The sequence below is a fragment of the Lissotriton helveticus genome, chromosome 6 (genome assembly GCF_964261635.1).
Source record: "Lissotriton helveticus chromosome 6, aLisHel1.1, whole genome shotgun sequence".
In the NCBI taxonomy this organism is placed as follows: Eukaryota; Metazoa; Chordata; class Amphibia; order Caudata; family Salamandridae; genus Lissotriton; species Lissotriton helveticus.
In genome coordinates, this window is record NC_136067.1 from 1,607,832,144 (window position 1) to 1,607,858,983 (window position 26,840).

Genomic DNA, 26,840 nt, shown 5'->3' on the forward strand with positions numbered 1-26,840 from the left:
CTTCTGACTGCCTAATAAAGTGCTGTATTTCTGTAAACCCTTACAAAGTGCATATGCATAATGTATTTTTTGTAAAAATGTGTTAAAAGGTGATTTGTGATAGCTAACAAAACGTAAAATTCTAAGAACTAGGAGGGGAAGGATTTGTTTTTAAGGGATTTTGTTCGACTGATGTTATTTAAGCGATGTTTAATCATTTCTGGTAAATGTATAATTTTCTCTTAGAATGCAGTTTAGCCCCTCCACTTTCAATGCTTGCTTTTCTGCATGGTGTTTATAAGCAGGCATATAAATCTTCTGTGGCGTTTAGACCCCCTGGGTGTATGGAATCGAGGTCACGAATGTATCTTGTTTCTAATTTACGTACCCTTCATTCCCTGCTCCCACCTCTTCTGCTGGGTGCTATGTATATATATATATATATATATATACATATATATATATATATATATATATATATATATATATATATATATATATATATATATATATCATATCACGGAATCCCGGTGAAAGCCAGTACCTGCTCGCGAGTGGGTCGTTTTCAGGGTTCCGGAAGCCCAATATAATTAACCAACCATTCTCCCATCAGGAAAACACGTAAACGACACACCAGGAGTTGCTGTGCTCGAAAATGTATTTGGCAGCAAAACAAACAACGCGTTTCACCTCACGGCTTGTTCACGTTTGCTGTGAACTCCAAACCATAGTCCTTTTACATTCTCAATTAATAAACATAAAAATAGGACTTATTGTGTACACCTCTAAGTGAAAGTATAGCGGACATTTTGGAACAAAAAATACCATTGTTCTTCTGATTATGCTAGTAATGACTTAAAATTCTTTTAGAGCTGTATTATAGCCATAGTTCCTGCAATACGCTATATTCAGATCAACACAATAAATAAGGTTATAGTTTACCAAAATTATTTTCTCATAACCAACTATATTCTTCAATCCATGTCTATCCATGTTGGTATAAAGTGGTTATCTCAATTCATTATGTGGTCAAATAGAAAAATAAGAAAATAAGAAAATGTTGGCCCACAATTTCGCCCCAGTGGGCGTGAACGCTCTCTGTTTAGATGGGCCTGCCACATTATAAGCAATGACATTGAATATATCAAGTAGGCATTGTACCAAAGTTATTTACCCCTAACCAACAATATTGTTCAGTTCATATCTCTCCCTGTTGGTATAAGGTGGTTATCTCTATTCATCATGTTCAAAAATAAGACGAAAATAAGAGTATATAGGCCCACAATTTCGCCCCAGTGGGCGTGTGAAATCTATCTTGGATAGGCACAACACTTTGTCAACAATTTATAAACAATGACATTGAATATATCAAGCCCAAGTGGGCATTATACACATATTACATTCTAATTGAATCAAATGACCACTTTTTTTATCATGTCCTTTTGAATTAGTGCCCTATAGCTTGTTCTTGGCTGCTTGCTTCATGTGTTTGATTTCTTGTCATATTAGATTTGATTTAAGTCAAAAAAAGTCTCTCCCATGCCATACATATTTTTTGAAATGGCATTTCAATGTATGAGTGTTCCAATTGTCCATAATTGTCGAAGTAGATTCTGTGAAATTAAAAACATATATACAAAGGTTTTAAAAAAGACGACTAAGCTGTCCAGCTACTTCTATTTTCAGATTTTTAACAATGTCCAATATATAAGCTGATTACATTTTCTCCATTTTTATTTTTCTAAATGAACAGAAAGCTCCTCATGATTATTCAGACCCTGAGGGAATGTAGTTTCGAAGTCAATGATATACTTCGATTCCATTTTACGAAGGCATGTAGTTCTATCACCCCCACGTATTCCCAGGTCCACTTTGTCCAATACCACCATTCTTAACAGACTTTCATCTTGAAAATGATATTTAAAAAAGTGTCTGGCTACTGGATATTGTATGTTATGATTCCTAATAGCTCTAAGGTGTTGTAGCACTCTTTCTTTGGCTTTTAGAGTAGTACTTCCTATGTACCATTTGTCACACGGACAAATGAGTAAATAGACACAGTGCATAGTGTTACATGTTACTGTTTTCTGTATAGAGAACACTCTCCCCGTTCCTGGTAACGTCACCTCTTTACAGTTAATACTGTTTCGGCAGGCCTTGCACGATCTACAGCACCTAAAGCCTGGTATATCCTTGGGGGTGTTGATGCTGGTCACGGAATTGGGGCTGAGTTCATCTCTTAAAGTTTTACTCCTTCTAAACGTAACCTGTGGGTTATCATTTAGATGTGATTTCAGATGTTGATCAGTTAGCAACACATGCCAGTGTCTATTGAGAATCTTCTTCAATGCCATAGCTTGCCCTGAGAATGTAGTAATGAATCTAATGTTAGATACAGTGTCGTTGACTCTGTTTGTATCTAACAGTTCTTTCCTCTCTTTTGTTTCTACTCTTTTTACGGCTCCCTGTATGGTTTTGTTGTTATACCCACGTTCTTTGAAGCGTTTGATCATTGTTGCCTGTTCATTCTCAAACGCTTCCTTGGTACTGCAGTTACGTTTGGCACGTAACAGTTCCCCATATGGGATACTGTTAATAAGGTTTCTGGGATGTGCACTTCTTGCATTCAATAAACTGTTACCGGCTGTTGTTTTCCTATAGAGACTAGTCGTCATCACTGTCCCTCTGATTTCAACCTTTGTGTCTAGAAATTCAATTTCTGATCTGTGTATATGCTCAGTGAATTTAAGATTCATTTCATTGGTATTCAGCTGGCACACAAATCTTCTTACTGACTCCTCTGTGCCATTCCAGATCAGAAAGATATCGTCGATATATCTCAGCCACAGGACAACTTGGTTGTTAAATTCGACAATTTCACTGGACACCTGCTCCTCCCACCAACCCATGAATAGGTTGGCATAACTGGGGGCGAAGCAGGTGCCCATCGCCGTGCCCTGTGACTGACGGTATACCAGCTCATCAAAGACAAAAAAGTTATGCTGTAAGCAAAATTCAATTAGCTCCAGTAACATATTTGAGTGTTCCAAAAACGCAATGGATCTGGATTTCAAGAAGTGTCCAACCGCTTGTATGCCCAGATTGTGTTTGATGCATGTATACAAGCTATTCACATCTAGAGTAACCAAGATGTAAGTTGCTTCCCAAACAATACCCTCTATGCTTTTTAGAAAGTGTGTTGTATCTTTCAGATACGTGGGTAAAGCCACTACAAAAGGTCGTAAATAGTAGTCAATGTATTGGGAGGTTTTTTCAAGAAGTGAACCTATCGACGACACAATAGGTCTCCCTGGTGGATCAGTGGCATTTATATGCACTTTTGGGAGTAGATATAGAATCGGAGTTCTGGGATGGTCACATTTCAGAAATTGATATTCTTCCCAGGTAAGCAACCCTTTGTCTTTGAAGTTCTGTATTTTATTTTCAAACAGACCTTTCGTGAGTCTTACCTCCGAGAAAGAGCTTGCCTCATAGCAGTTTACATCTTCTAACTGCCTTTGCCCTTCTCTCAGATATTTCTCTTTTTCTAAAACAACCACGTTGCCCCCCTTGTCCGCATGGCGGATAACAATACTTGCATCATCTTTGAGGCTTTTGATTGCGTTATACTGTGTAAATGTCAAGTTCTTTTTATTGTTAGGCATACGTTCATGTCTCAGTTTCTTGAGGTCTTGCAAGACTCCCTTTTCAAACACTTCCACTGCCTCACACATGATCTGTGGAATGAACTTCATTCAGGTGTCAACATCATCATCATACAGGAATTCATTACTGTCTATCCTGCCTGATGAAATCATTTCCATTAATTCAACATCATTGAGATCCAAATTACTTACATAGTTGTTTCACTGTAGGGGGCCTAGGAGGGTGAGTTTCAAACCATTTTTTTAATTTCAACTTTCTTGAAAAATAAAACAAGTCTATTCTCGTTTGAGCATAATCAAAGTTATTACTGGGACAGAAGGATAGTCCTAATGAGAGAACCTCATGTTCATGCACATTCAAAGGTCTATTAGATAAGTTGATTACCGTCATTGTTGTTTCTTGTTGCCCCTTGTTGCCATTCCCATGGGCTGCTTTGCGGCGCTGTTGTCTGATTTTTGCTTTCTTGTTCCTTTCGGTCTTCCCCGATTTCCCCTGCCTCGTCCTCTTTGGTTTCCCTGATCTTGTTGCTGGTCTGTCCGTCCCTGATTTATTACTTGGAACTGTAACAAAAAACGCTTCCTTATTTCTTCTTGATCATCCATGGCTCTTTGGTTTAATCCTATGGTAGAAAGATCTTGCATACTTCCATCTGAGATGTCACTTTATTCCGGTTCTGCCTGTGCCACTATTAACCCCTTAATTGCTGCCGTCGGCCAACGGTCGTCACGGCCACTACCTCCCCAGTGCTGCGCACGACCGTTGGACGTCCATTCAGCACTAGTTCCAATGGACAGCGCAGCACTGGGGAGGTTTATTTACAAGCTCTAAAGGGGTTAAAGCGCTTTTGTTCACTCTCAGGGTTGATTTATCATACAGATGGTCGTATTTTCGGTGAAAGGTTAAGGTGCGTCCCGCCTGGTAATCTTTATAATCCCGCAGGAATTTTCTCTGTTTTTTTGCTGTTATTTCTTCCTCCAATTTGTGCATTTTTACTTCCAAATTTTTAGTATACTCATCAAAGGCATCCTTCCCAGTTAAAGGAATTATTTCTGCAATTAATGCCTCAATTTGTTCCAGTAGTTTCTTCCGGTCTTTCAGCGCATATTTGACCAAAATGCGCATCATTGTCATTGAGCATGCCACCGAGTTATTGGACCATTCATCTAGCATTTCCGGGTCTGGATCCTCAAATGTAGGGACAGTAAAATTTCTCAGGCCTCGCGGCACTCGTCCTGTATCAATGTATCTCTGCAGAGATTCTGCTTCCCACCATTTGCCAAGTTCTTTTCTATTTAATTTTTCCAATTTTGTAAGAAGTGTTTGTATTTGTGCCTCCTTACTTATATTGGCTGCTTGGATTTTTGGATCGCTAGACACCCCGCTTTGCATAAAAATCGGCAGGAGTTGCTATAAATTAACGTGTGCGCTAAAAACAAAAAATGGCAGCAATGGACTCGAGACGAAAAGCGGCAGCAGACAAGCTGTTTTTTATTGCATATGGATGTATGACGTTACAACGCATGCTTTTACCACGCATGCTTTTACAACGCAGTTTTTACAACGCATACCATTCCAACGCATAGCGCTTTGGGGTGCTGGATAGTGAATAGTTTAATTTATTACGGATAGTAAATTAAATCTATTCCCTATCCTAGAGGGCCCCCCAGCGCAATGCGTTTTAATGGTTTTCGTTGTATAACCTGCATTGTAATAGCACTGCGTGGTAAAAGTTGCGTTGTAAAGGATGTTTCCCATTGCATATGGCTCACCCATCACCAAGGGAAAAGACTCTAAGTTATTAGGTCTATTGCAAGTCCATCATTAGAATTCCTAAATCAATTGGCCAAGCAGACATGCACCTGGAGTTTGGTCTTCGAGGACAGTCCTTGGTGGTGCAAGGGTCATTTCTGAAATGCATACATGCATTTTCCCGATCTGAACCTGGCTCCTTAGCAAATAACTATTGGTACGAAATAAATCTTCCTGAATATATTGGGGCATAGAGATCCTACATCGTAACATGTTTCCAAAGCTGTGATTTGTAGCTGGGGTCCCTTGAATTGAATGTGCTTAGTTTTAAACAGCTTTTACACACAAAGATAAAAAAAACATGTATTGCTGATGAAGAGGCTTTAACTGCAAAGAAGCATGCCTGGCAGCGATCAATTCGCATCAGAGTTTGGGAATTCAGCCTTATTTGACTACCTACTTCTCATCACGTATGAGGGACAAATTTCTTTTCTTTTAAGTTTGAAAAGAATTTTATTAGTCAGACAACAAGGTGTCAATGCATATACATGAGTAATTCAAAGGTAATTAGAGGAAAGGGAAAAAGAAAACAAAAACAATCAAGCAAAGCAATACAGTAAAATCAATGACAGAAGCTAATCATGGGCTGTAAAGTCAAACATAGGAGATACAATGATTGCAAAACATGTTCAGGCAAGAGTATACACATAATAGGTAACAATGAAGGAAAAAGGAAATGCGAAGGGTATTCAAGGAGGTTTAGAGACTTCTTGTTGGGTAGGCTGTGGACGAAATGAACGATTAGCACATTTATCAAGATACAACGTAATAGGAAGCCATAAGTTCGCACGTTTCTCCGCCATATGAATAGGGAAGACAAAAGTAGTGTCTAGCCTATGATTATGACATACATTGTACCACCATGCTTTGAAGGAAACGTTAGATGAAGTTTTCCAGTTGATAGTAATCTGTTGAAACGCAACAGCTAACAATAAGTCAACAATTTGGACATTAAGTTCAGTATCCTTCCAACAGGGAGAGAGGCTTCCTAGGAAGATGTGAATGTAAGAGAAGGGAATGCAAGTGTGGAAAATTACATTGATTTGAGCCCATACCTGTAGCCAGAAATCATGAACAGCTTGGCAAAGGAATAACATATGAAACAAGGTGGCATGTGCAGAGGAACAGGACCAACACATGTCTGGAGTAGTAGAAAACCGCTTATTGAGGGCAGAGGGTGTAAGAAGGAGTCTATTGTATATGAAGAACAGAGATTGCATCAAGGTCGCCGCCCTGGATGATTTGCAACTCTTAGTCCATATCTTGTCCCACACGGATATTGGCCACGATGCGGCAAAGTCGTGTTCCCATTGCTCTTCCACCTTAGACTTAGGCCTAATAGACTCTTTAGCATGGAGGTACTTGTAAATAGTGGAAGCTTTGGAGGTGGTGCGTAAGAGGGAATGGAGTCGTGGAGCAGAGGTGGGAAGGATAAGGGGAGCCTGTGTTTGTGAAAGTCGAGTGTAAGTTGCCATCACCGTTTCCTTAAGTAGAAGATAGTTGTGTTCAAAAGATGCAGGTAAATCAAAGGAGGAGCAGAGAGTTGAGAAAGGTAAGAAGGTAGAGTGTGAGAATAATTGTGATATCCAGATTAATCCTCTTTGCCTCCAGGATTTCCAATAAAAGGGTTTATTGTGAATTAAGAGATGCGCATTATACCAAATGGTGGAAGTAAGGAAGTCAGCAATAGTAGCAGGAGATGGAGGACTGGAGGATAGAAGGAGTTTGGTAGTAAACTTATGAATGGGAGTGGGAATTGAAGAGGGTTTGAGCGAAAAGGAGATGTATTCAGCAAAAGAAAAGGGGGAGAGGCAAAGGCATTCAACCTTGGCCCACAGAGGGCAATGAGAGGTGGGATCTTGTAACCAGAAGGAAGCTTGCCGCAACAGAAAAGCTTTTTGATAGGCCGGAAAGTCTGGGAAGTTGACTCCGCCTTCTGATGTGGGGCGAATTAGTCTGCCAAGGGACATCCTGGACTTTTTGTTGTTCCATAAAAAGGTAGAGAGAATCGAATTGATTTTCTTAAAATATTTACAAGGGATGGGCACTGGAATGTTGAAAATTGTGTAGAGGATTATGGGGGATAACATCATCTTGATGGTGTCAAGGCGACCCCACCAAGATAAGTAGAGAGGATGCCATCTGGTTGTTAAATCTGATATTTTTTAATACATTTATTTAGGCAAAGGGAAATAGTGTCTGAAATAGAGGGGGTAATGTGCAATCCTAAGTACTTGATGTGCGAGGGGCTCCAAGTGAAATTGGAAGCGCTGAAATCAGGTTTAAAAGTGAATTTCGTCAAGGGCAAAATCTCTCACTTATCATTGTTAAGTTTATAACCAGATGTTAGGGAGTAATCCCGCACTTCCTCCAGGAAAGCAGGAATTGAGTCTGTGGGGTTAGAGATGAAGAGTAAAATATCATCCGCATAGGCAGCAAGTTTAATATGGGTATTTGTAGCTTGAAAACCATGAATGTTAGGGTTCTGATGGAGTTTGGACAGAAAAGGCTACAGAGCCAAGTTGAAAAGAAAAGAGGATAGGGGACAACCTTGACGAACGCCTCTGCCAAGATTAAAAAAGGATGAGACGAGGCCATTAGCACACACTGCCGCACGCGGGTTAGAATATAATAGGGAGATCAAGGAAATAAATCTAGGACCAAAACCAAACCATTCGAGAGTATGGAAAAGTTAGGACCAATCAACCCTGTCAAATGCCTTTTCGGCATCCAAGGCAATCGCTGCAAGGGGGTGTTGTAAACGTGGGGATTTCGATAAAATGTTAAACAAAGGTCTAGTATTATCAGTAATCAACCCTTTACGAAACCAGACTGCTCCTAAGCTAAGAGGTCGGGAAGTAAAAGGTCCAGTCGCGCCGCCAGTGATTTAGCAAAGATTTTGTAGTCGATGTTTACTAGGGAAATAGGCCTGTAGTTTTTACAGTATTTGACATCCTTCCCTTCTTTCAGGCAAATGTGAGCATCAGAAAAGGAGCCTGAGGAACTACCAAGGTACTGAGAAAGGGGTCCCAGAGAAAGGAACTACCAAGGGCAACAAATGTGTCTATAAGAGAGTGAAGTTTTGGAATAAGCAATTTGGAGAAGTGAAGGTAAAATTCAACCATGAAACCATCTGGGCCGGGGGCCTTATTCATTTTGAGATGTTGAAGTGCAGTGAGCAGTTCTCTCTGGGAAATGTCAGATTCCAGGTGGGAAAGATCAAGAGGAAAATGTTCAGGCTTCTTAATGCTGGAGGAAAAATGTGTTAGAGATTGAGGGGAAGGCTGAGTTTCAGAGGAGTAGAGGGTTTTGTAAAAAAGGGAAAATTCAGTGAGACTATCAGCATCCTTGTGCTTAAAATTAGAATTAGTGTCAAATATGGATTCAATATTCAACTTATTGTGCTTGACTTTCAAATAATTGGCTAGGATTTTCCCAGCTTTGTTCCTGCCACCGTAAAACTTTGCACTAGATTTCAGCAAATACAGCGAGGCATCTTCTGTAGATTTCTCGTTAAATTTTATTTTGGCAGCAACAAGAGCAGTCAGACTATCTTGCGAGTGTGAGGTAAAATAGGCGTGCTCCAATCTCTTGATGTCTCGGAGAAGATCCCAGTAAACGTACGAGCAGCTTTACGCTTTTTTGCCACATAACCAGTAATAAAATCCCTTGCTCTAGCTTTAAAGGCATCCCAGATGGTATGTTTTGGAATGGAAGGGGTATCATTGAACAGAAAAAACTCATCAAAAAAAGTAGTGAAGGAGGAAGTAAACTTGGGATCTAAGAGAAGGGTATTGTTGAAGCGCCATCGTTTGGGTCCAACAGCTTTAGGGAGTATATCAATGTTGATTAAAACAGGGGCGTGATCCGATAGTAAGATTGGACCAATTTCGGCATTGGTAAGGGTTTGAGCGATATTGTGAGTAACAAAAATGTAATCAGTCCGTGATTGAGAATGATGGGAAGGAGAGTAAAAAGGGAACTCCTTCGACGTCGGATTGCAAAGGCGCCAAGCATCAATGAACTTGTGTTGGGAGATAGCTTTAGTAAAGTGTTTGTGAGGTTTATTAGGAATATGAGGGACATCGAAATTTCTATCAACAAAAGTATCAAGGGATTGGTTGCAATCACCAGCTAGGATGAAATTATCATCAACGAATCAGGTAATGTGGTGGGAAAACTCAGGTCACAAAAGAGGAGTGCCATCAGTGGGGCGTAGACATTGAGGAGAGAGATTGGAACACCTCTAAGAGATAGTCTGACATGCATCCACCTGCCTTCAGTGTCTGACTCTTGAGAAATGAGAGAATGAGATAAGGACTTGCGACATAGAATTGCTACCCCATTACGCTTACCATCACCCTGAGAATAATAAACCTCACCCACCCAACCTCTTTTAAGTTTTTCAGATTCCGTATCAGAGAGGTGGGTTTCCTGTAAAAATGCCAAGTCAACATTTAGTTTAGCTAGGTGAGACAAAATCCTCTGTCATTTGATTGGAGAGTTAACACCCTTAACATTCCATGAAAGTATTTTCAATGACATACTGCAAAAAGTAAACTATAATAAACCCCATGAGCAAAATCAGAAAAAAAAACCTTGAGAAAAGTTGAGTGGAGAAGAAGAGAATGTTTGTAGAAAGTAAAGAAGAGGGAAAGAGAAGAAAAAACAATGAGGTTAAATTGAAGAAGAGAAAGAAGAAGCAGGTCAAGAATGAAAAAGAGGAAAAAGAGCATAAGAATACAAAATGTAAAGACGTAAGAATGAGCAAAATCTGAACAAATAAGATCAACATCTATAAACAAAGAGAGAAAAAGAATTATGAGAGGGGGAGAAGGACAGGACAAAAAAGGAACATAAGGAAGAGACAAGAAAACAACATACCTACAAAAGGAGAGAATGAGGAGGGATGGAGGGGGGATGGGACCACATAGGCAAGGCAACACATCCAAGGTCAGCTGGGCGGGGAGCCAGGGAGACATCATCAAACGAGGAAAAGGTTCCTGTAGAGGTGAAGGAGGAAAACAAGAGATTAGGTAAGAGACAAAAGTATAATCAGAAATATAAACAACAGTAAACAACAATGCAACTCTAAGAAATTAAGAGTCTATATGTTAAGACTCCTTATAAAAGTGAAAGAAACAAGTACAATAACATTATGACAACAAGCAACACTGCAACTCAGCCAGGGAAAGAGGACGAAGGACCAGAGGAGTCCGTGGCAGAAGTATTATGAGCATTAATAAAACTTTGTAAGCGCACCGGATCTTCATAGGTGGTTGTTTTGTTATTGTAATTAACTTTAAACAAGCAAGGGTGATAGAGACCATATCTTGCCCCCATCAAGCGGAGATCTTCTCTCATGTTTAGGAAGGCCTTTCGACGGTTGGCAGTAGCTTTGGCGTAGTCCTGAGCGAAGAACAAAGAGGATTTAACAGCTGCAAGGACCTTCAAAAGATCAGTATATTCTAAAAAGTAAAGAATGACGCCTCTTGGTCTCTGTGAAGGGGAAACAAGAGTAGATGGGCGACCCAATCGATGAGCACATTGAATATTGAGGTTTGTGCCCTCTGGCAGATGGCGCAGTTTAGGAAGGAACGATTTGAAGAAGGCAAGTGAGTCTGAGCCCTCAAGTCCTTCTGCCAGGCCATAAATGCAAAGGTTATTTCGCCTGTTGCGATTTTCCAAATATTCCACCTGTTTCTGAAGAGCAGACACCTGAGAGTTCAAATGTGATACTGTGGAACAAGTTTCCTGAATAGACGTGACGGAGCTTTCAACGGAAGATACCCTTGTTTCAAGTTGTGACCAATTGTCAGTGAGAACCTGAAATTTGACGTTGGTTTCCTCCATAAAAGGATGAAGGGCTCTAATTTCCTCCAGTAATAACTCCATAGAGACAAGCGGAGGTTGCTTGAGAGGTGAAGGAGGATCCTGTTTCAATCTCTTGGTGTTAGTTTTCCCCGATATAGGTTGGGAGGATTCCATTGCTGTATCGGAACCAGAAGAGGTGAGGGAATCCTCTAGTTTGGGGAAGGCAGAAAAGACTTTAGAGTTTTTCACAAAGGCAGTCTTTGTTGTGCGAGGCAAGTGTGACAGAGACTTGAGCCTACTCATAAATTATACGTCACAAGGTGTTTGTCACAAGAAATGCGTAGGAGAGTAAGTAATCTGACAGAGGAAATCGTGATAAATGCAGGAAAAGTAACTTGAATGAAGAAGAAGCTTCAGGTAACATTGACAAAGTTCAGGTGTTAAAAGTACAGAACTTACGTAGCAGGTAAGGCAATTAACATGAAATGAGTTCAATGAGGAAAATAAAGTTCATGACAAACAGCTGGACAAGCAGGAGCAAATGGAGAGCACTGGTGCACAAATGAGCATGTTGAAGCAAATGCGGAAAATAGCAGACTGGCTAAATTGCATACTCATAGGGCTCAAGGTGCAAGGTTAGCTGGACAATACGGACAACAAAGAAAGTCCAAAGGGCACTCCTGGCAGAGAAGAGGAAGGCAGCCAACATGCACAGAGATGGTGAAGAGATTCACGGTGGCAACAGAAAGCCCTGCTAGTAGTCACGAAAAGCCCATCCTCAGATAGTAACAGGAGAAAGGAGCAGTGCCAAGCTGAAGAGCAAAGTTTTTAATCACAAAGTCGTCAGCAGGGTCAAGAACATCACTGGCCAGCAAGAAATATATAAAAAGGCAAACTCCTTCGCCCAAAATGCTTCAGAAGTTGTCAGAGAGGGTAAAATGAAGAGGCACGTGAGGCAAAAACAAAATGGCGGTCGCACTGGTGATGGGGCGACATAGCAAGCTGCAGCAGAAAAGTCTGTTAATGGAGGGAAGGAGGAGTATCTAATCCTCAAGACATTAGTGAGGGCTGAAAACTCATAGGCCAATAGAAGAAATGAGCTGCATGCAAACTCCTTCATGAGAGAGACTTCGTGAGCCGGCATGGAGGGGGAGATGAGAAGACGCGCTGAGCATCGTAAAATGGTGACCGAACTGGTAGCGGAGTCGCAGAACTTACTGCAGCAAAATGCTTCGTCAGTGAAGCAAGAGGAGTGTCCCCAAGCGTCGCAGAGTCATCACAAAGTGTTCCGGCAGGGCTTCATAACCTCCAAGCAGGAAGAAACGGTAGGAAAGCAACAAGTCTCCTGGAGCCGCAGCGGAGCCTCACTCGGACGCCGCCATTACCCTCAGGCGCCAAGCCACGCCCCCCAACCGAGGGACAAATTTCTAACAGTTCGACTTGGCAGGTATCCCACTAAGGACGGAACACCAAAATTGATCCAGCAATGGACAACTAGTGATTTTAAAACCCTCTTTTCTCAATGTAGGGGTGAGATCCATCGGCAGACCCTTATTTTATGTCGATCTGGTGCTTCAATCTCACTAGCCTGTCAGTTGATAACGTTTTTAACTATTGCAGAAAGAATGCTTGCATCTGCAGTTTAATCTTAATTTTTAAAGTCTTTTTTTTAACAATGAGTGCTTATTGTTTTACTTTGAGGTTTAAACTATTTTCCTCTCTTAAGTTTAGGCACTTGGCTCTTTCTTGGCTACTGCATTAATACATTATATAATCGGATAGTTACAGTTTTATATTATTTCAAGGAACATGGCACTTTTGATTAGGATTAAGTATTCCCATGCCCAAAGTTGAGCTATTTGTTTTACCGACAGGTTTTATTTGCAATGCATATACCCCTTTTTGTACTGTAAAATGTTAAATGTCACCTTGTGGTGATTTTATTGACCCATTAATAAGTAGACTATCTACCCTTAAGCATGTGACATTTTGAGGTATTGTAAAACGTTATTTTGTGGTGTTTTTATTGACAAAATAATAAGTAGACCATCTGCTCATAAGTATGCGGCACTTTGAAGTTGTGTATGGTTTCTTGGTGGCAGCTCTAATTTCAATGTGGCTGAATGTCTCTGAATAGAGAATTTAGGAATAGTAGTGTGTTCCCTGCTACAAGCACTCGGCACTTAGGATTCTGTATAGTTCTTTCTGTGTTGGGATAAATGAACACATATGTTTAAACTTGAGTTATTTCATGCACCTAAGTTTGCAATCTATTTTCTCATGTGTATTGTAAAACACCATTTTGGGATGTTTTTCATTAATCAGACAATAGATATACTTACTTAATTACTTTGGGTGCATCTGCGATGGTTGTTATTTTAGACCTGTCATTTGTATGTGACACGGACTCCCATCCCATCCTGCTGAATAGACTAGATAGGATTGGAATTCAAAGGAATGCACTGGCCTGGATTAAATTGTATCTGGAGGAGATGTCTCAGGTTGCATTTCTTTCTCCCTTTCTCTCAGACCCCAGACCTCTCACGTACGGGGTGCCGCAGGGCTCCGCCCTGAGCGCTATGATTTTCAATATCTATCTTGAGCCTCTGGCCACGCTGGTTAAAGAGCAGTGTCTGAAGATAATTTCATCCGCCGATAACACACAGTTAATGCTTTCTTTTCAGGATAAAGACCCTGATGCCCTCAAGTCCTTCAAGGACTGTCTCAAAGACATGTGATTGGATGGGCCAAAACTGCCTCAAACTAAATTCCAAGAAAACAGAAATTCTCCTTTGGGCACAAGTACGACCCCTGACCCTCTGAGCTGGTGGATGCCTGAGTTGGGGCTTCCGCACTCCATCATCTGCGTCAGGAATCTAGGTGTCAAAACGACTCAGCCCTATTGTTTGAACTGCAAATCAAATTGGTCTTGTCTAGCTGTGTTACTATGCTCATATCTCTAAGAAGGATGCGCAATTGGTGTCTGTGACTTCCCGTAGGACTGTGATCCATGCTCTTGTCACTGCTAAATTGGACTGCGCCAACAGTCTTTTTCTAGGTTTGCCTGCGTACCTTCTGCAACAGCTGAAGATTATCCAGAATGATACAGCTCAACCCATTCTCAAGTTCCCGATTTGGCATTCGGTGTCTGCACATCTTCGCCAGCTTCACTGGCTCCTTGTGAGAAGTTGCATCAAATTCAAGGTGCTCATTTCTTCTTATAGAGTCTTGGAGAATAAAGGACCTCTGTACGAGAGATAAGCCCTAGCACCAGAGCACATCCCTCAGGTCCAAATCCCGGAGGCTCCTGCATATTGCGAGGATCCATAGGGCTAGACACAGTGGGAGGTCCTTCACCTTTCACCTTCTTAACGGCTAAGCTTTGGAATACGCTTCCATCCGGCCTTCACCTTTCACCCTCAGAAAAGTTCTTCAGGAAAGTTCTAAAGACCCACGTATTTAATGCTTACCTCCCTTCTGTTTCTTTAGGACAGTCCTCCTATCAGCGCTTGGACGCTCCTCTGGAGTAGCCACGCACTTTACAAATGCCTTTATATTGCATTGTGTATTATTGCCGGATAGTGAGACAAAGGGGGGATAGGTATTGGCAGGATGGGCCATCTCTGACTCAATGAATGGGTGGAGCTGTCACCTACCACATTTACACATCATAAGGCCACAGCCTCAGCAGACTCATAAAGGGTTTAACACTTAATTGGTGTTGGATGTTTACTTTGTTGTGCTTCTACTTTATTACAGTTTGAAGTGCTGCATAAATACTAATACCAAGCTACTAGAGGGTTAAGCAAGGTTAATTTGGGTTTGCTTCTGTTTAACTGATAATAATTGTGGTTGCTGCTTGAATAAGGTCTCAACCCCCTCAACTAGTGACCCAATTTCGTACAGCAGGGAATTATTAGATTGAGGTATAGGTTGAGGAAATTCATGTAAGCCAGAGCACTCTGAATTATTGATTGCCAGCCTGCCTGGGAGAATAAACATACATTCCTTACTCACTCTGCCCTGTCAACCTCCATTTTTAGCCAGGATGAGGGCCAAATTAGGACGATGAATCCCCTTCATCACTGACTTACTAGCATCTCCTTCGCTGTTCTGGTCAGCATTCTTCAAACTATTCCTCTTCCTTACTGCCCACTGTGATCTCTCAAGGGAGCTATGTTAAGGGAACTCCTAATAATATTCTTATTGTAGGGAAGGATATTACATTTAATAAGTGACTTCTCAGAGCAACTGGACACAGTTCTCTGCCCAAGAAAAACAACAACAAAGGGGCCTAACAAAACATAGATTCTGGAAAAGAGTCCAACGTTTTCAGAAAGTTTAGCATCGTAGGCATGTGGCGAGTTTCAGCCTCAGCAGCAGCACATGAACCTTTAAAATTAAAAAGCTCACCAAGCTTAAAGCCTCCAAATGGATGCAACTTCTGGCCCAAGCACTTTAAGAGTAACTTTTGCACTAAATGTACAAATATGTAGCACACATAAAAATACCTCCTGCAGCATGTCTTTCCAGAAGAGAACAGACATCTCCACTCTGGTCCACATGCAAAGAGATCCACTTCTCAGTTCCTCCACTCTACAGTACTCCTTCTCCCAATCCTTCTCCTGGCTTTGTGCCACCACCACACACTGTCAGCAAGCTCAGTCCATCTGTGCGTGTTCCAAGGTATTTAAAGTTAAATTTTAAGAGTCCAATATGTTTTACAATACATTGTTTATATTATTTATTATTTTCTTTTTATCCAACATCTATAGACATGTTTCATCAATATATATTTTACACATTTTCAATGTTTTGTGAAAAATTAAAAAGTAACTTCTTATAAGTTTGGAAAAATTGTAAACAGTGAACTATTCTGTATAAAATATTACCCTGTAGTTATACATTTATTTTTTTACCATTTTCATTCGTAACATTTGTTTACCAATTTGAAACATATATTGCAAATACATTTTAGTCAATGTATTTTATTATATTAGTAAATTAAATAATGTTTTCCCTTTATTTATCAACAATTGATAGCATTTTTAGCAATTACTTTGTAAAGATGAGGGTTTTTTTTTCTTATTTTATTTAGATTTATAAATATATTTCTAATATAATACATTTTAATGGATATATGACGTTAAAATGCATACTTTTACAACGCATACCGTTACAACGGGACTTTTACAACGCAAATACTATTACAACGCATGTATTTACAACGCTTTTTTTTACAACGCAGGTACCTTTACAACACATACCATTACAACGTAAGAATTGGTAAGTATATATATATTTTTTAATTGTATATTATTTAAAATTAATATAATTTAATTTAATTGTATTTAATTTAATTTAATTTTATTTAATTAATTTATTTTAAATTTAATTTTCTTTTATTTTTACCCTGTACCCCTGTACCCCAAAAACCCAAAACTGACCCTGAACCCAAAAAATACCCCTTTACCCAAAAACTGAAAACTGACCCTAAACCCTAAAAATACCCCTTTACCCAAAAACTGAAAACTGACCCTGAACCCTAAAAATACCCCTTTACCCAAAAACTGAAAACTGACCCTGAACCCTAAAAATACCCCTTTACCCAAAAACCCAAAACTGACCCTGAACCCTAAAAATACCCCTTTACCCAAAAACTGAAAACTGACCCTAAACCCTAAAAATACCCCTTTACCCAAAAACTGAAAACTGACCCTGAACCCTAAAAATACCCCTTTACCCAAAAACTGAAAACTGACCCTGAACCCTAAAAATACCCCTTTACCCAAAAACCCAAAACTGACCCTGAACCCTAAAAATACCCCTTTACCCAAAAACTGAAAACTGACCCTGAACCCTAAAAATACCCTTTTACCCAAAAACTGAAAACTGACCCTGAACCCTAAAAATACCCCTTTACCCAAAAACTGAAAACTGACCCTGAACCCTAAAAATACCCCTTTACCCAAAAACTGAAAACTGACCCTGAACCCTAAAAATACCCCTTTACCCAAAAACTGAAAACTGACCCTGAACCCTAAAAATACCCCTTTACCCAAAAACTGAAAACTGACCCTGAACCCTAAAAATACCCCTTTACCCAAAAACTGAAAACTGACCCTGAACGCTAAAAATACCCCTTTACCCAAAAACCCAAAACTGACCCTCAACCCTAAAAATACCCCTTTACCCAAAAACCCAAAACTGACCCTGAACCCTAAAAATACCCCTTTAAAAAAAACCTAACATATAACATTTTAAATATAATTATATACTTACCAATACTTACGTTGTAATGGTATGCGTTGTAAAAGTACCTGCGTTGTAAAAACATGCGTTGTAAATAAATGCGTTGTAATGGTATTTGCGTTGTAAAAGTTCCGTTGTAATGGTAGTGCGTTGTAAAAAATGCGTTGTAATGGGTGTATACCCATTTTAATGATTAGGTTTCTATCTGTTAGAATGGAAATAAAGTTGTTTCCGTTCAAAATGTTCCTTATTTATTTTTAGGCGCAATACTTCAGGGTGACAGTCTGTCACTGTGGTTCTCTGGTACAGGTGTGAACATTTTCCAACTACTTTTTGAGGTATATTGGTGCATGGTGGGTTGTCGGTTTAAGGAAGTTTGTTTAAATAGTTTACTTTAAGATTTGTAGGTAATTAGACTTGGTAATTTAGCTAGTTAGTGCTGTGTTTGCGGTTGGCCCTAATGCGCAAGTCAAGCATGTGTAGTTGAGGTATAGATTGCTATTTCATATGTTTTATATTTTTCTGTACTCATTGTTTGTGTTTCTGGGATAGGTTTGCATGTTTTCTTTCTTCTCAGGATTCCTTTATGGTTGTGAAGACAGGGCATTTGGATGCAGCAACTTATTTAAGGAAAATAAGTTGGGATTTTTCACCCACTTGTTTAAACATATCTTCCTGGATTTGTGCAGATCTCCTAGAACGATTGATGGAATTTATATGATTATTTGTTTTACATGAAGTATTTTTGTATTTTGGGGAGATAATTTTACTTTATATTTTTGTCTTGTATTTATAATTTTGAGCTTGGATACTGGATTGTTAATAAAAGACCCCTGCTCCGAATTTATAAATCATATTTTTGTATAATTGTGCAAAAGTTGATTGGGGTGCATTTTGATGTAATGTTTTCTATGTTTTACTGAATTAAAAAATAAAATATTTGAATGGTATATTTTATTCCCAAGGTATGTTATTTTATTATTTACATAATTATGATATGTATTTATTTGTAGCATTTTTAAAAATATTTAGTTTATCTTGTAATTTTGTTATAAATTATTTCATTTACTTATTTTAATCATGTTTATGTTTTAATGTTTTACTTAAAATGTATTGAATTCTTCAGAATAAAAAATTACATTAGTAATTTACAAAAAACATTGTTTTTATTTTTTTATGTGTTTTTAGTGTTGTTTGTGAATTCTTTAGGTTTTACGGTTTTGTTTTTTCTTAAATGAGTATACATATTATCTACCCAAGGTAGTGTTTTGTTTGATTGTTAGGGAATACTAGTACTTTGCTAGTTAGTATTTTGTGCATGTTTATTGCTTGAGTCGAGATTTTAGGTGTTAACTGCATAAGGGATTCGGTTCTTGGTAGCTTTAATCTTTTTATCAGATCTCTATAAATGATAGAATTTTGGTTGACTCCCACCAAGTGTCATTGTTCCACAGCATTGTTTGTTCTCACTCCACACAGGGCCTATTAACAAAATGCACTTTGCAGTACGTTTAGTAGTACTATATACTATACTACTATTCATGTACCACCGTACCAACCTTAAGTGGAGCATTCCCTATGGGGAACTTATAAGAGCAAAAAGGAACTGCAGCGCAGAGGTAGGATACAAAACTGAGGAACAAGTCATTGTAGGATTATTCCTAGGTAGTGGTTGTCCATGGAGGTTTCTGAAATAGGCTACTCACCAACTGAAGAGAAGAAAAGAGAATACCTTCTATTCGGTCAGACTAAGAGAAAACTTAAGAGAGAAAGAGAGTGAAATTAAAATCTTTACCACATATAACCATGCTTCTGATCACATATGTAAGATCATTCATCACCATTGGACTATCCTCAAAGGCCACAATATTATTGGCAGTACATTGTTAATACATTAGGTAAAAATGTGTCAATCACAGAAGCAAGTCATTGAGTGATGTATTTGAAAACTGACCTCAAACATCAAATTGGAGAAAATTGGACAAATGCTGTGAGAGGATTTGTAAAATGCAGCAAATGTAAAATGCAGTAAAAGTGTGAACATTAAGCAATATGAATCTGTATGCAGACAGAGGAGATTTATCAACAAAACTCTTACATGCACATCAGATTTTTGTGTGTACATACTAGTTTGCCCTTGTGCTCAGAGACATGTAGAAGCATCATTGTTCCTGCTGAGGAGAGAGTCCTAGAGTGCATGATGTAATTAAGAACAAAGGTCAGACTTGCCCTATAGTGTGACATTTTTTAAAGAAACACTATTCTAACAGTGGTCTGTTGCAGTTTTTTGGTGTGGACAAGATTTTGCAATGCAGAAAAGGAGGAGCAATAGGATGAAGAAACAGAGAGTACTGCAATCATGTTACATAATCAAGCTAGGAACTAAACACTAGGCAGGGCTAACTATGGAAGAAGAACTTGTAGTGCACATTGGATAATGTGAATATGTTGTAGGATAATTACAAAGAAGCTTGTAGCAGCACACCCTTATTAGTTGCAATAAATCCCAAAATAGGTGTATTGGATATTTCTATCTCATATTATATAATAATCACTCCCTAGAGTCATTAGTCATAAGTCGGTCCCCTCACAAATAACTGAAGTCGGCAGCACACCGGGCATGTGTGTGACTGTCCGAGGAACAACGACTTATCAGGGTCTGGTTTCTCAATGCTTGAATAACACTGCAAAAACTGGTGTTCTATTTAATATTACCATACACGTATTCCACACGAATTTGGTTAACATTGGAGCGGCCATATTAGGGGACTGCTTCGGAGTTGGCCATGATTAACGGGGTATGACCTGATATGGATATTTGAAGATGTAGAGTAGCTCTACATTCGCTACTACACATGTTATTTGATTTATGGTCTGAACTCAGGATTGTTTTGAGTTCACAACAGATCATCACCTGTTTGAAGTACCCAATGTGCCACTGACCGTCTGACTACGATACTGCCATTGTGCCTTGAGAAAGTCTGAATACAAATTTGTACAGACAGAACACATGTTGGCTTCAATAACTGCTGGGAAATTCTTATACTACAATAAAAAGAACTTTTCAATGAAAGATGTTCGTGGATTATCTTTGGAAACCTCTACAACATTGGAATACATTACAGTAGCCGCATGACTCTAAGGAGTGATTATTATATGCAATGAGATAGAAATATCTAATACACTTATTTTTGGATGTATTACAACTAATAAGGGTGTGCTGCAACAAGCTTCTTTGTAAATATATATGTGCATGTTTCTTGGAACCTGCCGATAGCACCATTTGGTAGTAGGTAATGTAGCTATATAAGCACCCCAATATTTTTACGTTTGATTATTATTCACGCTTGTACTTCCTACCTACTACATTCTGTTATTTTGATGTTCAATTTTTCCCTGATGGGAACACTACTACCTATTGTTTGATTGTCAATGTTGTAGGGTAAATCAAGACATGTTGCTTTAAGCTGCTACTAATATTCCATATTTGACTATCATGGGCATGTACATTTGTGAATTGGTTTGGTATGAGAATGTGGAGGGATACATATGTGATATGGACAATGGATACATTGCTCACGACCATGTGAGCAAAAAATGAAGAGACTGAATTAACAGTAGTTCCTGGAGTATGTATCATGTGGAAGATGATCAGAGAAAGAACACTTTGTGTATTTAAATGATGAGCTAGTACTTGTTGATCATATGACAAGTACAAGCATGAAGATATTGGAATAACTGCCATTCCACAAAATTAGCTTACACTTAGACACGTTTATAACAGAATAGTGGGAAATTGATTACAATGGACAAGTCCACTTGGGCAGGATGGAATACTCACATAGAACAAATGGGTGATAAGGATTGATTGTTGCCACACAAAATGAGTGAATACTGGTATTATGTCGTGAATATATTTATGTTGTTTGACTCAATATTTTTTTAACTTTAACTTACACTTGAAAATGTTACTTACTATAGTCTTTCTTCATTGGTATAAAGCACTGATTTACATGTAGGGTCATCATAGGCCGGAAGATCACATATTAATATGATGTAGGGTTATGTACCACTGAAAATCTCCTGAATAATTATGTCATAAATGACTGTCTATTAAATTGTTACAAAAAAGAATAGATATATATACATTTAGTATATAAGTTCAGAAGAGAGACTAAGAATATCTTGCATTTCATATCATTTGTCACTTTGTATGATAGTCTAGTATTTAAGTTTACCTTTACACACCATGGTGTTTGGATCTTTGAGTTAGGTGTTTGTCACTGGACCACTTCCCAAATAAATCCACATTAGCAATCCCTCAGCAATATTTGGCAGGAATGGTACCTGCCAACCCAGAACTAAAGCCATTGATGGTTGAGCCCTATGTTGCCATCCGAACATGTTGCGCACACACACACACAAAAACACAATTCACTGAAAAAACAAAGGCTACAGGAATATTAGATTTAGGAATTAGAATTTTAAAAACATAGAAATTCACTGAAAAAACAAGGGGTACAGGGTCATTGTAGTTGGGCTCAGATTTCCCTTGCACAAAACCATAGAAATTCAGCAGTTATAGGTACTTGAGCTAACTATAAAAAGGCAGGGCTTTCTCGGACGGGAGTCCCTTGCACACTTTGCCACTGGATTCAAAATAGCCTGGCTGATGAGGATTATGAACCCGAAACCGGTCCCAGGATGCTTGTTTCCGGTCCAGGGAAGAAATGGCTTGGCAGTTCAGGCTGGACTGTTCCCATGAGTCACAGGGTCAGACTGATTTGCATATGGCCATGTCTGAACTGGGGTGGCAGAGTGAGCTAAAGAATGGTGATGGATTAAACCCAGATCAGTTGACTGGGTGTGAGTGTTTGATTTGCTCAAACGCTCCGTCCATCATCCCCTTTTGTATCGCTTTGTTCGCCCGAAGTTGACAGGGTATGCTCAGACGTGAGTCCCTTGCTCACTTTACCACTGGATTCAAGATAGCCTGGCTGATGAGGATTATGAATCCGAAACCGGTCCCAGGATGCTTGTTTCCGGTCCAGGGAAGACATGGCTTGGCAGTTCGGGCTGGACTGTTCCCATGAGGCACAGGGTCAGACTGATTTGCATATGGCCATGTCTGAACTGGGGTGGCAGAGTGAGCTAAAGAATGGTGATGGATTAAACCCAGATCAATTGACTGGGGGTGAGGGTTTGATTTGCTCAAACGCTCCATCCATCATCCCCTTTTGTATCGCTTTGTTCGCCCTAAGTTGGCAGGGTATGCTCAGACATGAGTCCCTTGCTCACTTTGCCACTAGATTCAAGATAGCCTGGCTGATGAGGATTATGAATCCGGAACGGTGTACAACCTTTACAACGCAACTTTTACCACGCAGTGCCTTTACGACGCAACTTTTACAACGCAAACCATTACAACGCATTGCGCTGGGGGGCGCTCTAGGATAGGGAATATATTTAATTTACTATCCAACACCTTCCCTACTATCCACGGGGACTGGAGTTGGAATAGTAAATTAAATAAATCACTATCCAGCGCCTAAAAGCACTATGCGTTGTAATGGTATTCGTTGTAAATACCGCGTTGTAAAGGCATGCGATGTAAAAGTATGCGTTGTAAAGTCATACATCCCTCCTGAACCGGTCCTAGAATGCTTGTTTCCGGTCCAGGGAAGACATGGCTTGGCAGTTCGGGCTGGACTGTTCCCATGAGGCACATGGTCAGACTGATTTGCATATGGCCATCTCTGAACTGGGGTGGCAGAGTGAGCTAAAGAATGGTGATGGATTAAACCCAGATCAGTTGACTGGGGGTGAGTGTTTGATTTGCTCAAACGCTCCGTCCATCATCCCCTTTTGTATTGCTTTGTTCGCCCTAAGTTGGCATGGTATGCTCAGACGTGAGTCCCTTGCTCACTTTGCCACTGGATTCAAGATAGCTTGGCTGATGAGGATTATGAATCAGAAACCGGTCTCAGGATGCTTGTTTCCGGTCCAGGGAAGACATGGCTTGGCAGTTCGAGCTGGACTGTTCCCATGAGGCACAGGGTCAGACTGATTTGCATATGGCCATGTATGAACTGGGGTGGAAGAGTGAGCTAAAGAATGGTGATGGATTAAACCCAGATCAGCTGACTGGGGGTGAGTGTTCGATTTGCTCAAACGCTCCGTCCATCATCTCCTTTTGTATCACTTTTAACTGTAAACAGGGCCACAGAATTATGTGATTGTGCAGTGATTGTTGCCTAATTCTAGATTTGCTACATTTGCCACATAATCCACAAGCTGTTGCATAATAATTTCTAGCTCAAATGTTTCAAAAGTTAGTTAAAAAGCAATGGCAAGTGTTGCTGCTAAGTCAAAGGACCTTTGCAAAGGTTGACTGGTCACCTTTCTGTAGCTTATTGCTATATTTGCAAAGGTTGACTGGTCACCTTTCTGTAGCTTATTGCTATATTTGGGGGTTAAACTGGTACTCATGAGGTACAACTACCGCCCAGACAGTGTTACCAAGTTTAATAATAACTAAATAATAAAATTATAGTATCACAAAATGTGCTGCATAATGTTGCATAATTTTCTTCAACCCTGACTCATAATTTGACCCGCCCCTGCTACATAATTCCATTGAACCTGACTAATTTATGCCCTTGCAATGCACTGCCTATGACCTCACATATTACATCACTCATGACATGGTCAGTGACATCACTGATGAAATCTCATATTACATCACTGATGATATCATCCAGTGACTTTGAGTGCTTTCTAAAAGTTTCTGAATGTTAAAGATATATAGTAAGATACTACAAATGTTAAATTAGTAAGCTTTGTGTACTACTGGTGAGTGATACTATTTGTAACACATATTATGCAAGTGTCTGTGTGTCTGTGTGTATTCATGTGCGAGTATGTGTCTGAGTTGCTCTATTGGTGAGTGAGTAGTTATACTGGTGTGTGAGTGGACGTGTGAGTGACTGTATGGGTGAATGAGTGGCTATGTGTGGGTGAGTGAGTGGGTAAGTAAGTGGGTATGCCAGAGGCTATATAGGGGAGTGATGAGGTATGTAAGTGGCTGTATGGGTGAGTGGCTGCATAAGTGTTGTATGGATGAGTGAGTGTGTGTGTGAGTGACTGTCTGGGTATGTGAGTAAATGTGGAAATGGCTGTATGGGTGAGTATGTGATTGTGTCAGTGATATATAGGTTAGTGCCTACATGTGTTAGTATATGTATGACTAAATGAGTGGGTGTGTGAGCAACTATATGAGTGAGTGAGTGAGTGAGTGGCTGTGTGAATGACTGTAGTAGGTGAGTGAATAGGTGTGTAAGTGGCTGTATGGGTATATGAGTGGGTGTGTAAATGTCTGTATACCTAGATGTATGAGTGCCTGTATTGGTGAGTGAGCAGGTGCAGGAGTAGTTAGTTAGTGAGTTAATGAGTGTGTGAGTCGCTGTGTGGGTTAGTGGCTTTGTGAGGGGTTCTATGGATCAGTGAGTGGATGTGTGAGTGCTTATATTGGTCTGTGAATGGATATGTAAGTGGTTGTGTGGGAGTGGGAGTGGCTATATGAGACATTCTATGGGTGTAAATGGGTCCGTGGATAATGTCATTAGTTATGTAATCAGTGATGTAATTTGACATGTCATCAGTGATGTCAATGAGTAAGTCATGAATGATGTAATATGTGAGGTCATAAGCAGTGCATTGTGGAGATGTAAGTTATTCTTAGCTCAGGTAACTATAATTGCTGAATTTCTATGGTTTTGTACGAGTGAAATCTGAGACTAACTATAACATCCCTGTAACCTTACGTTTTGTGAGGGAATTTCTATGTTTTAAAAAAAACATTTTCCTAACTATAATGTCCTTGTAACATTTGTTTTTCTTTCCAGTGAATTTCTAAGGTTTTTTCAATTGTATTTCCCAACTATAATTTCTCTGGAACCTTTGGCTTTTTCAGTGAATTCCAAAGTATTTCAACATTTTATTTCCTACCTTTAACCTGTATACTGGGTGTGTGAGGGACTGTACAGGTCAGTGAGTGGGTGTATGAGTGGCTGTATGGGTCTGTGAATGTGTATGTGAGTGGCTGCTTGGGGCTGTGAGCAGATGTTTGAATGGCTCTATGGGTCTGTGAGTGGGTATGTGAGTGCTTGTGTGGGATTGTGATTGGGTGTGTGAATGACTGTGTAAGTGTATGACTGGGTACATGAGTGGTACTATAGGTCTGTAAGTAGGTATATGAGTGGCTATGTGGGTCTTTGAGTGGGTGTGTGAGGCCTGTGTGGGGCTGTGACTGGGTGTGTGAGTACCTGTGTGTTATGTTATGTTAAAATGAATTTGTCAAGCGCACTTACACCGTAGGTTTCTTGGCGCTATTCAAACACTAGTAGCTGCGAGGGTCCCATTTAGCCTGACTGCGCAAAGAGCCAGGTTTTCAAGGCCTTTCTGAATCCCAGGAGACTATCACAGTTCCTAACTGAAAGTGGAAATGAATTCCAAAGCTTGGGGGCCAGATGAGAAAACCTACGCCCACCTTGTTGTTTTAGTTTGATTGAAGGAATAGACAAAAGATGAAGATGGGCGGAACGAAGGTTACGTGCGGGGGGTGTCTCGTGATAAGGCTGTTAAGAAATTTGGGGCTAGTGCAGGGAAGGGCCTTGAAGATTATACAGCCTGACTTGAACGCCGTACGTTGCGCAATAGGTAACCAGTGTAAGGTGCGCAATAACATCCTGGCGGACTGCCATCTCGGCTGCTTGTAAATCAATCTTGCTGCCTGATTTTGGATTATTTGAAGGTGATTGACCAGGCCCAGGGGAAGACCGGTATACAGCGAGTTGGAAAATCGAGGCGGGAGAGTACCAGAGCAATCACTACCTGGATCAAAGCTTGATGAGACAACAGGTAAGCGATCTTTCTTATTTTCCGTAGTTGAAACAGAGAGGAAGAGATCACTGTGCCCACATGACCCCTCAGAGAAAGGTCAGAATCTATAGTCACTCCCAAACTTTTCACCGATGAGGATGGAACGGGAGGCGGCCTAATTCGCCAGGCCAGAAATGAGATCCCCAACTAGTAAGGCTCTTTCCAGGCAGCACCAGTTCGGTTTCCCAGGGGTTGAGCTTCAGTTGGTTCTGGTCCATCCAGCCTTGGATATGCAGCATTGTGGCTTGAAATTCAGCAGCTGCATTTTGAGAGTCTAACTTAAAGACCAGCTCAAGATCGTCAGCATAATTAAATACTGTTGTGTTCCTGGCCTTAAGTGAGAAGATCAAGGGGCGGATGTACAGTTTGAACAGCAGTGG